The sequence below is a fragment of the Ammodytes marinus genome (genome assembly GCF_949987685.1).
Source record: "Ammodytes marinus genome assembly, chromosome: 17".
NCBI classification, from domain to species: Eukaryota; Metazoa; Chordata; class Actinopteri; order Uranoscopiformes; family Ammodytidae; genus Ammodytes; species Ammodytes marinus.
This window is the reverse complement of record NC_137221.1, coordinates 3,429,601-3,442,337: the sequence shown is the minus strand read 5'-3', so window position 1 is coordinate 3,442,337 and position 12,737 is coordinate 3,429,601. Positions and strand designations below refer to the sequence as shown.

Sequence of the window (12,737 nt, the reverse complement as noted above, 5' to 3'; positions counted from 1 at the left end):
AAATGTCGTCATTATGCAGATAACACAGTTGTCTACTATACAGCTGCTTATTTGACCAATACTGTTGTATCTTTAAGAGTCCTTTAAACTTAATTGATGTGGTTTAAAGCTAAACTTTTTTGCTCATATGTTAACATTTTTATTTTTATTTAACCTTTATTTCACCAGGAAGGTCCCATTGAGTTACAGTAACTCTTCTCATAGGGAGTCCTGGCCAAGACAGGCAGCAGAAAAGAAGTTGCAGAATTTGCAGAAGGCCACACACACACACACACAAACAAAGTACACCAAAATTGACACTATAATGCTAAAATTACACTTCATAACAGGCTATATAAAAACAAGCTAATACATACAGCTAAAAAAAACAAATTAAAAATAAATAAAAGGCATCAGGTTAAAAACAGTTGCAGTGTTCTTTTAGAGCTGATTGTAACATGTTTTTAAAGGTACTGAGTGGTGGGAGTGATTCCAGCTTTAGAGTGGCTTGAAGTTCATTCCAGACCTTTGGTGCATATGATGAGAAAGCTGTTGTACCCAGTTGTGTTCTTGTTAGTAGTGTGGTTAATAACATATATTCTGATGACCTTGTTTTGTAAACACTGTTATGGAAGGAAAGCAAATTTGAAATGTAAAGGGGTAGTTTACCCATTAGTGCTTTCGCAATAAAAATCAGTGCATGTAGTTTCCGTCTAAGGGAGAGGGAGGGCCATTGTACAGCCTCATACAGAATGCAGTGGTGAGTTCTAGCTGGGGCACCTGTGATGAAGCGCAGGGCTGAATGGTAAATTACATCTAGTTTGTTTAATAGCGATGAGGAAGAATTCATATAAATGAGGTCACCATAATCTAATACTGATAAGAAAGTGCTCTGCACTAACCTTTTCCTTGCTAAATGAGGAAAACACTTTTTCATGCAAAAAAAGAAACCTAATTTAGGTCTAAGTTTTTTTAAAAGGCTCACAATATGGACCCCGAGAGACAGCTTATCATCAAGCCAGATACCTAAGTATTTATAAGACGATACTCTCTCTATTATCGTACCATCCTGAGTTGTTAAAGTGATGTTTATTGGAGAGCGTGAACGGGTAAAAATCATTGACTTAGTTTTTGTAGCATTTAGTACCAACTTTAAGCTTACCAGAGATTTTTGTACTACACTAAAAGCAGACTGTAAATATGTAATTGCTTCACTGACTGATGTGGCAGATGTATGCATAATGGTATCATCTGCGTAAAGATGAATCTTTGTTTGCTTTAAGTCCCTACCTAAATTGTTTATATAAATGGAAAATAAAATGGGGCCCAAAACTGACCCTTGTGGGACACCCATTTTTACTTCCAGCAAAGATGAGGTACAGTTATCCAATGCCACACACTGAGTTCTACCACTCAGGTAATTAGTGAACCAGCTTAATACAGTGGTACTAAAGCCTATACTTTGCAATCTCTGCAGGAGAAGGTGATGGTCCACAGTGTCAAATGCTTTAGAAAGGTCAATAAATAAAGCAGCACAAGACTTCTTGTTATCTAAAGTATGTAAGATATCATTTGTAACTGAGGTTACAGCAGCAATTGTACTATGTCCTTGTCGAAAGCCAGACTGAGAGGGATTCAAAATGGAGTTGTCAGATAAGAAATGTTTTAGTTGCTCATTTATGAAAGACTCAAGCAGTTTGGCCAAGACAGACAGTCTGGAGATTGGGCGATAATTATCTAAAACCGAAGGGTCTCCGCTTTTTAAAAGTGGAAGGACAAATGCAGATTTCCATGACTTTGGGATAGAACCACAGTGTAGACTAAGATTGAAGATGGAGGAGATAGGGCCAGCAATCAAGTTCGCAGCAGTTTTAAGAAAATATGGCTCAATCTGGTCTGGCCCAGCAGACTTTTTAACCAAAAATATTAAGATTGTGTTTAGTAGACATTTTGAACTAAACCTCACAATTATGTATTATGGTGATGTTTCATACGAGGCCCTTCTGGTGCATTTAAATATATTCCAATATATCATATTAAACATTTTAACTAAATTTGTTGAGAGTTCCCATTTTTCCTCCTACCGATAGATCAGGGCTTAGAGTATCCAGGCATCACCTTCTGGAGAAATATTTGTTGTTTGTGTCTTGACCTGGAGATATGGTTATAGAAATATTTAACACATGGTTTTGAAAGAGTCTGTGTTCTGTTAGTGTGTGTTAAACTTTTTTTTTAAATGTATGTGTTCAGTGAAGTGTGTCAGTCTCTGCAGAAGCTTCCAGCTGCAGCTCTCAGTTCAGTTTCAGTTCAGTCTGACTGAGGGAGGTTTTTGTACGACGGTTTTTCACTGTGTGAACACATACTGACTGTTGATTTCATGATAACTCTGACAGTAGTAAACTGCTGCATCTTCAGCCTGGACTCCACTGATGGTCAGAGTGAAGTCAGAGTTTGATCCACTGCCTGTAAAACGACCTGGAGTCCCTGATACTCGAGAGCTAGTATACTTAATGAGCAGTTTAGGAGTTTCTCCATCTCTCTGTTGGTACCAGTGTAAGTAGGTTCCACCATAAACATTCTGACTGGTTTTACATGTGATGGGGACGGAGCCTCCCAGAGCAGAGCTCACTGCCCCAGGCTGAGTCACTGTGACCTGGCCTCTGGACTCTGAGGAGACAGAGACAAAAACATAAATCAACTCCATGGTTTTGTCGGCTTCATTTCAGAGGGACGGATGTTCACAGAGGAGTTTGATTCTCTGGACTTTACCTGTGAAGCAGCAGCAGAGGAGAGTCCAGATGAGGACGCAGATCAAAGTCATGTTTCTGATGAGGAGGATTTCTGTGGCTTCTGTTGTCATGAAGGACAGCTGTCAGTAATCCAGTGTTCAACTCTCAGGACTATAAGCTCTCCCAGAGCACTGGAGCATGGTGCTGCTGATGCAAAGAGGCTCTCTATGGAAATGCTCTGACTGTCTTTCAAGTCTTTCAATTGCAATTTCAAATTCTTTTGAATTAATGACTCTACACACGTATAATTTTGTATCTATCTTCTGTTTTATTGACATGAATTACCAAAGATAATTTGTATAAATTCAATTACAAACTAAAATCCATGGGTGCTCCGGTGGCAGGTGGATAGTGTGCGTAACATATTCGCTCCGGCCTTCGTTGCAGTGGTCTCATGTTCAAATCCAACTCATTGACCTCTACTGCAGGTCATCCCCCCTCTCTCTCTCTCTCTCTTTCTCCCCATTTAAACTCTTTACTGTCAAATAAAGCTTGAAAATGCCAAAAGAAATAATCTTAAAAAGAAAACTAAAATACATTAAATATAAAACATACATTCTGTAGGTTTTCATTTTTTTCTTGCAACATTTTCCAAACAGGCTCATGATGTTGAGTTTGTTTGTGTCAGAGTCAGAGAGCCGTGTCTCTACAGTGAGAGGTTTTTGTACGGTGGCTCAATGACTTTGTATCACTGTGGTGGACGTTCGGTGGAGGAACCAGACTGGATGTTAACTGTAAGTACATTTCACTCTTCCAATAACTGATATTTCATGTGTATTCTCTTTAAATTCCATAGATGTAGATATTACTACTATATTTTGTCTGATATGTTATTTTATATATTTGTAGACATTCTTGAAGGCTTCACAGTGTCGTGAACCAGACTAAAATCTAATGCACTGAATGATTATATCCATCGTTTATTATGCAAAACGATCCTGCATTATTCTTAATGAAGAAAATGTGTAAAGGTGTACGTTTAAATATTTGTGGTAAAAAATCTTTTTCTGGTCAGGGTTTAATGTACATAATGATCAATCTTTCTACCAGACTTATGATCGTCAAGCAATTTGATGATATGTATCAGATTTGTTTTATCTTTAAGAGCAGTTCAGTAGTCAACAATTTCATTTAAATGTTAAAGTAATGAATCCTGACTTTTTGGTGATGATTTCTGCTCACGAGAAGGGCAGTAACACATGTCATTATTTGAGGTTCTGGCTTGAGACAAAGAATATTTAAGATCTATAAACCAATAAAAACCTCACAATCTTCATCTCAAATGTTGATGTTGAACTAGAAAAGTCTTTATGTTAGTTTGGAGATTAAAAATGTTTAAGCACAGCTAAAGTGCCCCCTGTTTAACGTTTTATCTTTAGTACCGAGACGTGTCTGTTGCCATGGTTCAGCAGTGATGCCTGTCTGTTGCCATGGGTACTGAGCTCAGAGAGGGAAGTGAAACTTTAATACCAGCTTCACCCACTCAATAAGTAGAAGCCTCCTCTGATATAACATGTTGCATGGAGTTCAGTTTACTTCATATGAACTTTATTAATCTCTCTGTCTCTGCAGTGGGTCAAGTCCCCCCCACCCTGACGGTGCTGCCCCCCTCCAGTGAGGAGCTGCAGCAGGGTAAGGCCACGCTCATGTGCCTGGCCAACAAGGGCTTCCCCTCAGGCTGGAGTCTGGCCTGGAAGGTGGACGGCAGCAGCAGCATCAGCTGGGAGCAGAGCAGGAGCCCCGGGCTGCTGGAGAAGGACGGCCTCTACAGCTGGAGCAGCACCCTGAGGCTCCCTGCAGACCAGTGGAGGAAGGTGGGCTCTGTGACCTGTGAGGCCACCCAGGGCTCCCAGACTCCGCTCTCAGAGACACTGAGGAGAGACCAGTGTCCCCAGTCCTGAGCTGACTCACTGGGACTCTGCTGCTGGTTTTACTCTGATACTGCTCTCTGTCTGCTCTCAGAATCTCTCTGGCTCTTTCTTTTTATCATGTGTCATCATTAACGTCTTCTTGCTTTTATTGATTGTTTTAAAAACTGTAAACAATAAAGATTTAATCGTGTCTAAAATGAACATGACATCCATTCTTTGGTATTTATTAAACACTGATAATCGTCAGATTAATGCACAAAGTCACAACAGTAACAAGTCCATTTGTTCCAATTAAATCACAACGCTTTCTGTTTTTCTAACATCTGCTCTGGAATAAGATCAATATGTGCACATGTTTTTCGCTTAGCAACATTGACTATTATTTAGTTCTAACTTCAAAATTCTAAAAACAAATTTTAATTTATTTGGAACAGAAATAGCAGAGTATTGTCTGCATACAGTGTGATAACATAAATCTGATTTTAAGCAATTAATATTTAAGGAAGTTGGCAGATTAAATAAATTGTCTACTATGTTTCACTTATTTCAGTGATACTAATAGTCTATTAAACAATAAAGATATTCTCATCTAAGCAGATGTGTCCATCCATATTATAAACATGGAGCTGATTTCATATTTTCCTAAATAACTAACTAATCCAAAGACACTGAATTTGTTGTCAAGATAAACTCACCTGGATTTTATATTTTCATTTGACTATTTCACAAATAAATAACAATGCTCTCCTTCTCTGTATTACTTTGAGCTGAAGGTTAATTTCATTCAAAATGATCAGGTTAAATACAAGACCCTTAACATGTTTGTGATTCATGACATAGACGGGAACATATCTTAATGTGGAATGAATTGATGGTTAGAAGTTGAGATGTTCAACTAATTAATTCATTTAATTATTAACTACATTACTTAGTTATTGAATAATCTTACTACAATATTAGCCTTAATGTATTTCATGAAATGTGGTTGTGTGTGTGTATGTGTGTGTTTGTCCTCAGTGAAGAGTATCAGTCTCTGCAGAAGCTTCCAGCTGCAGCAGTCAGTTCAGTTTCAGTTCAGTCTGACGGAGGGAGGTTTTTGTACGACGGTTTTTCACTGTGTGAACACATACTGACTGTTGATAACGTGAAAACTCTGACAGTAGTAAACTGCTGCATCTTCAGCCTGGACTCCACTGATGGTCAGAGTGAAGTCAGAGTTTGATCCACTGCCTGTAAAACGACCTGGAATCCCTGATACTCGAGAGCTAGTTTGCTTTATGAGCAGTTTAGGAGTTTCTCCATCTCTCTGCTGGTACCAGGCTAAAGAGTTAGAGTTATAAATATCCTGACTGGTTTTACATGTGATGGAGACGGAGCCTCCCAGAGCAGAGCTCACTGCTCCAGGCTGAGTCACTGTGACCTGGCCTCTGGACTCTGAGGAGACAGAGACAAAAACATAAATCAGCTCCATGGTTTTGTCGGCTTCATTTCAGAGGGACGGATGTTCACAGAGGAGTTTGATTCTCTGGACTTTACCTGTGAAGCAGCAGCAGAGGAGAGTCCAGATGAGGACGCAGATCAAAGTCATGTTTCTGATGAGGAGGATTTCTGTGGCTTCTGTTGTCATGAAGGACAGCTGTCAGTCATCCAGTGTTCAACTCTCAGGACTATAAACTCTCCCAGAGCACTGGAGCATGGTGCTGCTGATGCAAAGTGGCTCTCTATGGAAATGCTCTGACTGACTCCAACAGGGACTGGGATCACTCTGAGGATGCTGTTTATCAATGGATCAATCACTTCATCTCAGTATTGATTAGAAGTCTTTCAATTGCAATCTCATATTATTTTAAATTAATGTCTCTAAGCACATTTTATTCATATCTATCCTCTGTTGTATTGCCATGAATTACTAAAGATAATTTGTATAAATTCAATTAAAAACTAAAATACATGGGGTGCTCCGGTGGCAGGTGGATAGTGTGCGTAACATATAGGCTCCGGCCTTCGTTGCAGTGGTCTCTGGTTCAAATCCAACCCGTGGACCTTTACTGCAGGTCATCCCCTCTCTCTCTCTCTCTCTCTCTCTCTCTCTGTCTCCCCATTTCAACTCTTTACTGTCAAATAAAGCTTGAAAATGCCAAAAGAAATGATCTTAGAAGAAAACTAAAATACAATAAATAAAACACATACATGCTGTAAATCGATTGCTCAGTTTTCATTTTTATATTCCAACATTTTCCAAACAGGCTCATGATGTTGAGTTTGTTTGTGTCAGAGTCAGAGAGCCGTGTCTCTACAGTGAGAGGTTTTTGTACGGCGGCTCAATGACTTTGTATCACTGTGGTACACGTTCGGTGGAGGAACCAGACTGGATGTTGGAAGTAAGTTCAATCTTTTATGTATTTTATTAATTTATTCTCAACATTTCATTTCTTTCACATACATTTTTCTCAAGAAACTTAGACATGTGATTTTACATCTGAAATTGTAGTTATTTGCAGCAGTTTTAGTGTAAAAAACAAAGTGTAGTTTAGTATTTGAAATTAAATCATGGTTATATTTACTATAACTGCTTGGTGCAGATGAGAAGTGGTGTATTTAGATTTCTAGATGACAGTTAAAAGTTGAGGAATTGTAGTTTGTCAGACAGTCAGAGAGCCGTGTCTCTACAGTGAGAGGTTTTTGTACGGCGGCTCAATGACTTTGTATCACTGTGGTTGACTTTTGGTGGAGGAACCAAACTGGATATTGGAAGTAAGTTTCTGCTGAGTATTACATATGGTTTCAACAGTTAAAGTTATAATTTGTATGTGTGAATATTTGTATTAGATGTACGTTCCCTTTGGACTGATTTAAATCACTTTACAGACTCAGTTTTATTCATAATTTCTCCTCTGTTACCTCGAACTTGAGCTTCACTGAGCTTCTCTTTCAACTTTTGTATTTAATGTGAAGAATGAGAGAAACAGCTTGAACGTTAGGGAAGGTTTCAAGAACAGCAATCAGACCAAAGTTATTGTATGTCGTGTGAATGAGGGCAAAATATTTGATTTGGTATAAAAGCTATGAAATGTCCGATCTTCTAAAAAGGCTGAATGTGGCATTCATCTGATACTCTTTGGCTTTTTTAAATTTTCTGACATTTTAATCGTATTTTATCTGCCAAGTGTTGCTGTATTTTGTTATTTTCTGCTGATTATTTCAGTTAACTGCGGATTAACTTTGAACCTTTGGAGAGTTGTAACAGTAAATGTGTTTAAATTGACCAGGAAAAAAATAGTAGAGTGAAAATATACAAACTGTACTTTATAATTTTCTTCAAATGGAAAAATTATTAAGAATGTGATTGTTTTATTTCCAATATAGTTTGATATATTCGAGGTTGTTCTGTATGATGATTCTCTCTGTGCTGATGTGCATGAGAGGTTTATTAAAGGGAAGTGAAACAATGTGTGAGTGAGTGACTGGTGAAGCAGAACAACCATCTGACAGACACTCCTTCAATGAGACACTCGACTCTCACACAGTAAAGGTGTCAAAGTGTGTGGTGTTTGATTAACAGCTGTGTGGTCCCTATCCTCTAAGCTGATTGGTGTCTCCTAGGTGATGTCCGTCCCACCCTGACGGTGCTGCCCCCCTCCAGTGAGGAGCTGCAGCAGGGGAAGGCCACGCTCATGTGCCTGGCCAACAAGGGCTTCCCCTCAGGCTGGAGTCTGGCCTGGAAGGTGGACAGCAGCAGCAGCATCAGCTGGGAGCAGAGCAGGAGCCCCGGGCTGCTGGAGAAGGACGGCCTCTACAGCTGGAGCAGCACCCTGAGGCTCCCTGCAGACCAGTGGAGGAAGGTGGGCTCTGTGACCTGTGAGGCCACCCAGGGCTCCCAGACTCCGCTCTCAGAGACACTGAGGAGAGACCAGTGTCCCCAGTCCTGAGCTGACTCACTGGGACTCTGCTGCTGGTTTTACTCTGATACTGCTCTCTGTCTGCTCTCAGCAACAACGTTACTCACATTCTGTCATCAGATCAATTCAACATTGTAAAATCTCAAATGTTAATGTTTCCATTGCTATACTCATTCTTTTGCTGTTAACGTTTAAGGACAATAAACTATATTAAATAAAGACATGTTTGGATATTTTTCTATAAACAACAGATGCTTTCTCCCTCAGTTTAGAGCTACAAGATTCTATCCCATGTTGCAGAAAGATTTCACACCTCTGGTTCTAGCTATACTATTACATTTCCCAGTTACATCATGATTTGTCTCTTATCCACAAACTCTTTGAGTGTCACATGACAGGGTCTCCCTCCTAACAGTGGTATTCTTAAGCAGGTAATAATGACATGTGAATGTTGAATGTAAGGGCTCATTTACATAAAATTGTTTGAAATTGTACTTAACAAAAAATGTAAGTGGCTAAATTAAGTTTTAACAATTAGAAACAAATTTCAGAGTATCGTCATCATACAGTGATATCACATTTTATTTCAAATGTTTTAACATGATTTATTTTTCAAAATTTACATGACGTGATTAAATGTTTCTCAGTCATGCAATATAATCATTATTATTTAACATCCATTATTATCTAATCACCATTGTTATGTTTGTGTACAAATTGGTGTGAATTGAATTTAATGGAATAACTGCTCAACACTGCCCCTTAATGTTGTGTTAGAATAGATAACAGTAAGAGGCAACACAAATGTTTAAATTACCTGTGATACTGATGTGGAATTAAATATTTTAGATAATCTGTTGCTCCCTAATCCAAAACTTTATTTGACATTTCCTATTATATAATCCATAAAACCTATCAAATTATAGCTTCAGTTGTCGGCTTGATTTACTTTAAGTGACGTAATCGGAGGGGCGCTCATGTTGTAGTGGTGAAAGCGCCCACCGATAGAGGCTAAGTCCTCTTAACAGCAGACCACGGGTTAGAATCCAGACCGGGTCGTTCTCTGCATGTTATTCCCCTCTCTGCCCCATTTCATCTCTGTCCCTCCAAACACTCAAATAAAGTTAAAAAAAAATCCATAAAATGATTTGCGGCTGATGCTTGTGTTGAGACATTTTCAACTTCAACTTGAAGAGACGTCAAAAATTCCAGGATTGTTTTGTTTTTCATCAGAGGTGGAAATTTGCAGGAGGCCGTCAATAATAGAAATCATGTACGTCAGACTCTGACCATTTGCCATAAGGAAAAGGATTTAGTATTTAATCTATAATTTCTTCTACTTGGACAGAACTCAAGTTTTACTCCTTGTCTAGTATCTCTACTGCTACTGATAAAGTCTGTGTGTGTTTCTGTCTTCAGTGAAGTGTATCAGTCTCTGCAGAAGCTTCCAGCTGCAGCTCTCAGTTCAGTTTCAGTTCAGTCTGACTGAGGGAGGTTTTTGTACGACGGTTTTTCACTGTGTGAACACATACTGACTGGGAATGTGTAAACTCTGACAGTAGTAAACTGCTGCATCTTCAGCCTGGACTCCACTGATGGTCAGAGTGAAGTCAGAGTTTGATCCACTGCCTGTAAAACGACCTGGAATCCCTGATGCTCGAGAGCTAGTACTGTGAATGAGCAGTTTAGGAGTTTCTCCATCTCTCTGTTGGTACCAGGCTAAACGGTTTCCACCATAAACATTCTGACTGGTTTTACATGTGATGGGGACGGAGCCTCCCAGAACAGAGCTCACTGCTCCAGGCTGAGTCACTGTGTACTGGCCTCTGGACTCTGAGGAGACAGAGACAAAAACATAAATCAGCTCCATGGTTTTGTCGGCTTCATTTCAGAGGGACGGATGTTCACAGAGGAGTTTGATTCTCTGGACTTTACCTGTGAAGCAGCAGCAGAGGAGAGTCCAGATGAGGACGCAGATCAAAGTCATGTTTCTGATGAGGAGGATTTCTGTGGCTTCTGTTGTCATGAAGGACAGCTGTCAGTCATCCAGAGTTCAACTCTCAGGACTATAAACTCTCCCAGAGCACTGGAGCATGGTGCTGCTGATGCAAAGTGGCTCTCTATGGAAATGCTCTGACTGACTCATTATCAATGGATCAGCAATTTGTCACTGATCATTTTTCTGTAGGTTTGGCTTAATGACTGTGGATTCATGCTCACTAAGAAAGTCGTCTGTCATCTTAACTTGAAAGTATGAAAGGCCCTTAAATATAAATATAAAGAAAACATCGTCTCTGTGTGTTGCTGATTGCCATTTTATCTGTTGAGAATTTCAGATGGACTGATAGATGAACCTCTAATCCACCTCTTAGTTTTTTTCCTCATAATAAAGAAAACGGACCCTCGCTCAGGTGTAAGAATAATCTTCTCTCCTGGACTTTTTAGAACGTGCAGTAAAGTACTCACTGATTCCTTCACCTGAATTTATAAATAATTTTACAAACATTTCTCACAGATATTAGTGTTTCTCTGCTACTGAAGAAAAATGTAAAAAAAAATGTTGTCATTATGCAGATAACACAGTTGACTATACAGCTGCTTATTTGACCAATACTGTTGTATCTTTAGGAGTCCTTTAAACTTAATTGATGTGGTTTAAAGCTAAACTTTTTTGCTCATATGGTCAAAATTTAACCACAAATATTAAGATTGTGTTTAGTAGACATTTTGAACTAAACCTCATAATTATGTGTTATGGTGATGTTTCATACAAGGCCCTTCTGGTGCTTATAAATATATTCCAACAGATTATATTATAAATGTTGAAAACTTTTGTTGAGAGTTCCCATTTTGCATCCTACGAATAGATCAGGGCTTATAGTATCCAGGCGTCACCTTCTGAGGGAAGAATTGGTGTTTGTGTCCTGACCTGGAGATATGGTTAAAGAAATATATAACACATGGTTTTGAAAGAGTCTGTGTTCTGTTAGTGTGTGTTAAACTTAAAAACAGTTGTGTGTCTTCAGTGAAGTGTGTCAGTCTCTGCAGAAGCTTCCAGCTGCATCAGTCAGTTTAGTTTCAGTTCAGTCTGACTGAGGGAGGTTTTTGTACGACGGTTTTTCACTGTGTGAACACACTCTGACTGTTGATGTAGTGATAACTCTGACAGTAGTAAACTGCTGCATCTTCAGCCTGGACTCCACTGATGGTCAGAGTGAAGTCAGAGTTTGATCCACTGCCTGTAAAACGACCTGGAATCCCTGATACTCGAGTGCTAGCATAATATATGAGCAGTTTAGGAGTTTCTCCATCTCTCTGTTGGTACCAGGCTAAAACGCTTCCAACATGAACACGCTGACTGGTTTTACATGTGATGGGGACGAAGCCTCCCAGATCAGAGCTCACTGCTCCAGGCTGAGTCACTGTGTACTGGCCTCTGGACTCTGAGGAGACAGAGACAAAAACATAAATCAGCTCCATGGTTTTGTCGGCTTCATTTCAGAGGGACGGATGTTCACAGAGGAGTTTGATTCTCTGGACTTTACCTGTGAAATAGCAGCAGAGGAGAGTCCAGATGAGGACGCAGATCAAAGTCATGTTTCTGATGAGGAAGATTTCTGTGGCTTCTGTTGTCATGAAGGACAGCTGTCAGTCATCCAGTGTTCAACTCTCAGGACTATAAACTCTCCCAGAGCACTGGAGCATGGTGCTGCTGATGCAAAGTGGCTCTCTATGGAAATGCTCTGACTGACTCCAACAGGGACTGGGATCACTCTGAGGATGCTGTTTATCAATGGATCAATCACTTCATCACAGTATTGATTAGAAGTCTTTCAATTGCAATTGCACATTATTTTGAATTGATTTCTCTAGACAAATTTTATTTCCATCAATCCTCTGTTGTATTGACATGAATTACCATGTATCAATTGTATGAATTCAATTAAAAGCTAAAATATATTAAATAAAAAACATACATTCTGTAAATTGGTTGTTCAGTTTTCATCTTTATCTTGCAACATTTTCCAAACAGGCTCATGATGTTGAGTTTGTTTGTGTCAGAGTCAGAGAGCCGTGTCTCTACAGTGAGAGGTTTTTGTACGGCGGCTCAATGACTTTGTATCACTGTGGTACACGTTCGGTGGAGGAACCAGACTGGATGTTGGAAGTAAGTTCAATCTTTTATGTATTTTATTAAT

The 12,737-nt window shown here is 39.3% G+C and overlaps 5 gene segments (V, D, J or C); 1 reads left to right on the top strand and 4 right to left on the bottom strand.

The window, feature by feature from the left end:
- Window positions 1-2,323: 2,323 nt before the first annotated feature.
- LOC307264090 (Ig kappa chain V region 3374-like) lies at window positions 2,324-2,800 on the bottom strand. The segment is given in 2 exons: window positions 2,749-2,800; window positions 2,324-2,646 (listed from the first exon to the last, which is right to left on the bottom strand).
- Window positions 2,801-4,198: 1,398 nt separating this feature from the next.
- On the top strand, window positions 4,199-4,669 carry LOC307264089 (Ig kappa-b4 chain C region-like). The segment is given in 2 exons: window positions 4,199-4,202; window positions 4,341-4,669.
- Window positions 4,670-5,750: 1,081 nt separating this feature from the next.
- On the bottom strand, window positions 5,751-6,110 carry LOC307264088 (Ig kappa chain V region 2717-like). The segment is given in 1 exon: window positions 5,751-6,110.
- A 3,941-nt stretch (window positions 6,111-10,051) lies between these two features.
- On the bottom strand, window positions 10,052-10,525 carry LOC307264087 (Ig kappa chain V region K16-167-like). The segment is given in 2 exons: window positions 10,474-10,525; window positions 10,052-10,371 (listed from the first exon to the last, which is right to left on the bottom strand).
- Window positions 10,526-11,658: 1,133 nt separating this feature from the next.
- On the bottom strand, window positions 11,659-12,018 carry LOC307264086 (Ig kappa chain V region 3547-like). The segment is given in 1 exon: window positions 11,659-12,018.
- Window positions 12,019-12,737: the final 719 nt, after the last annotated feature.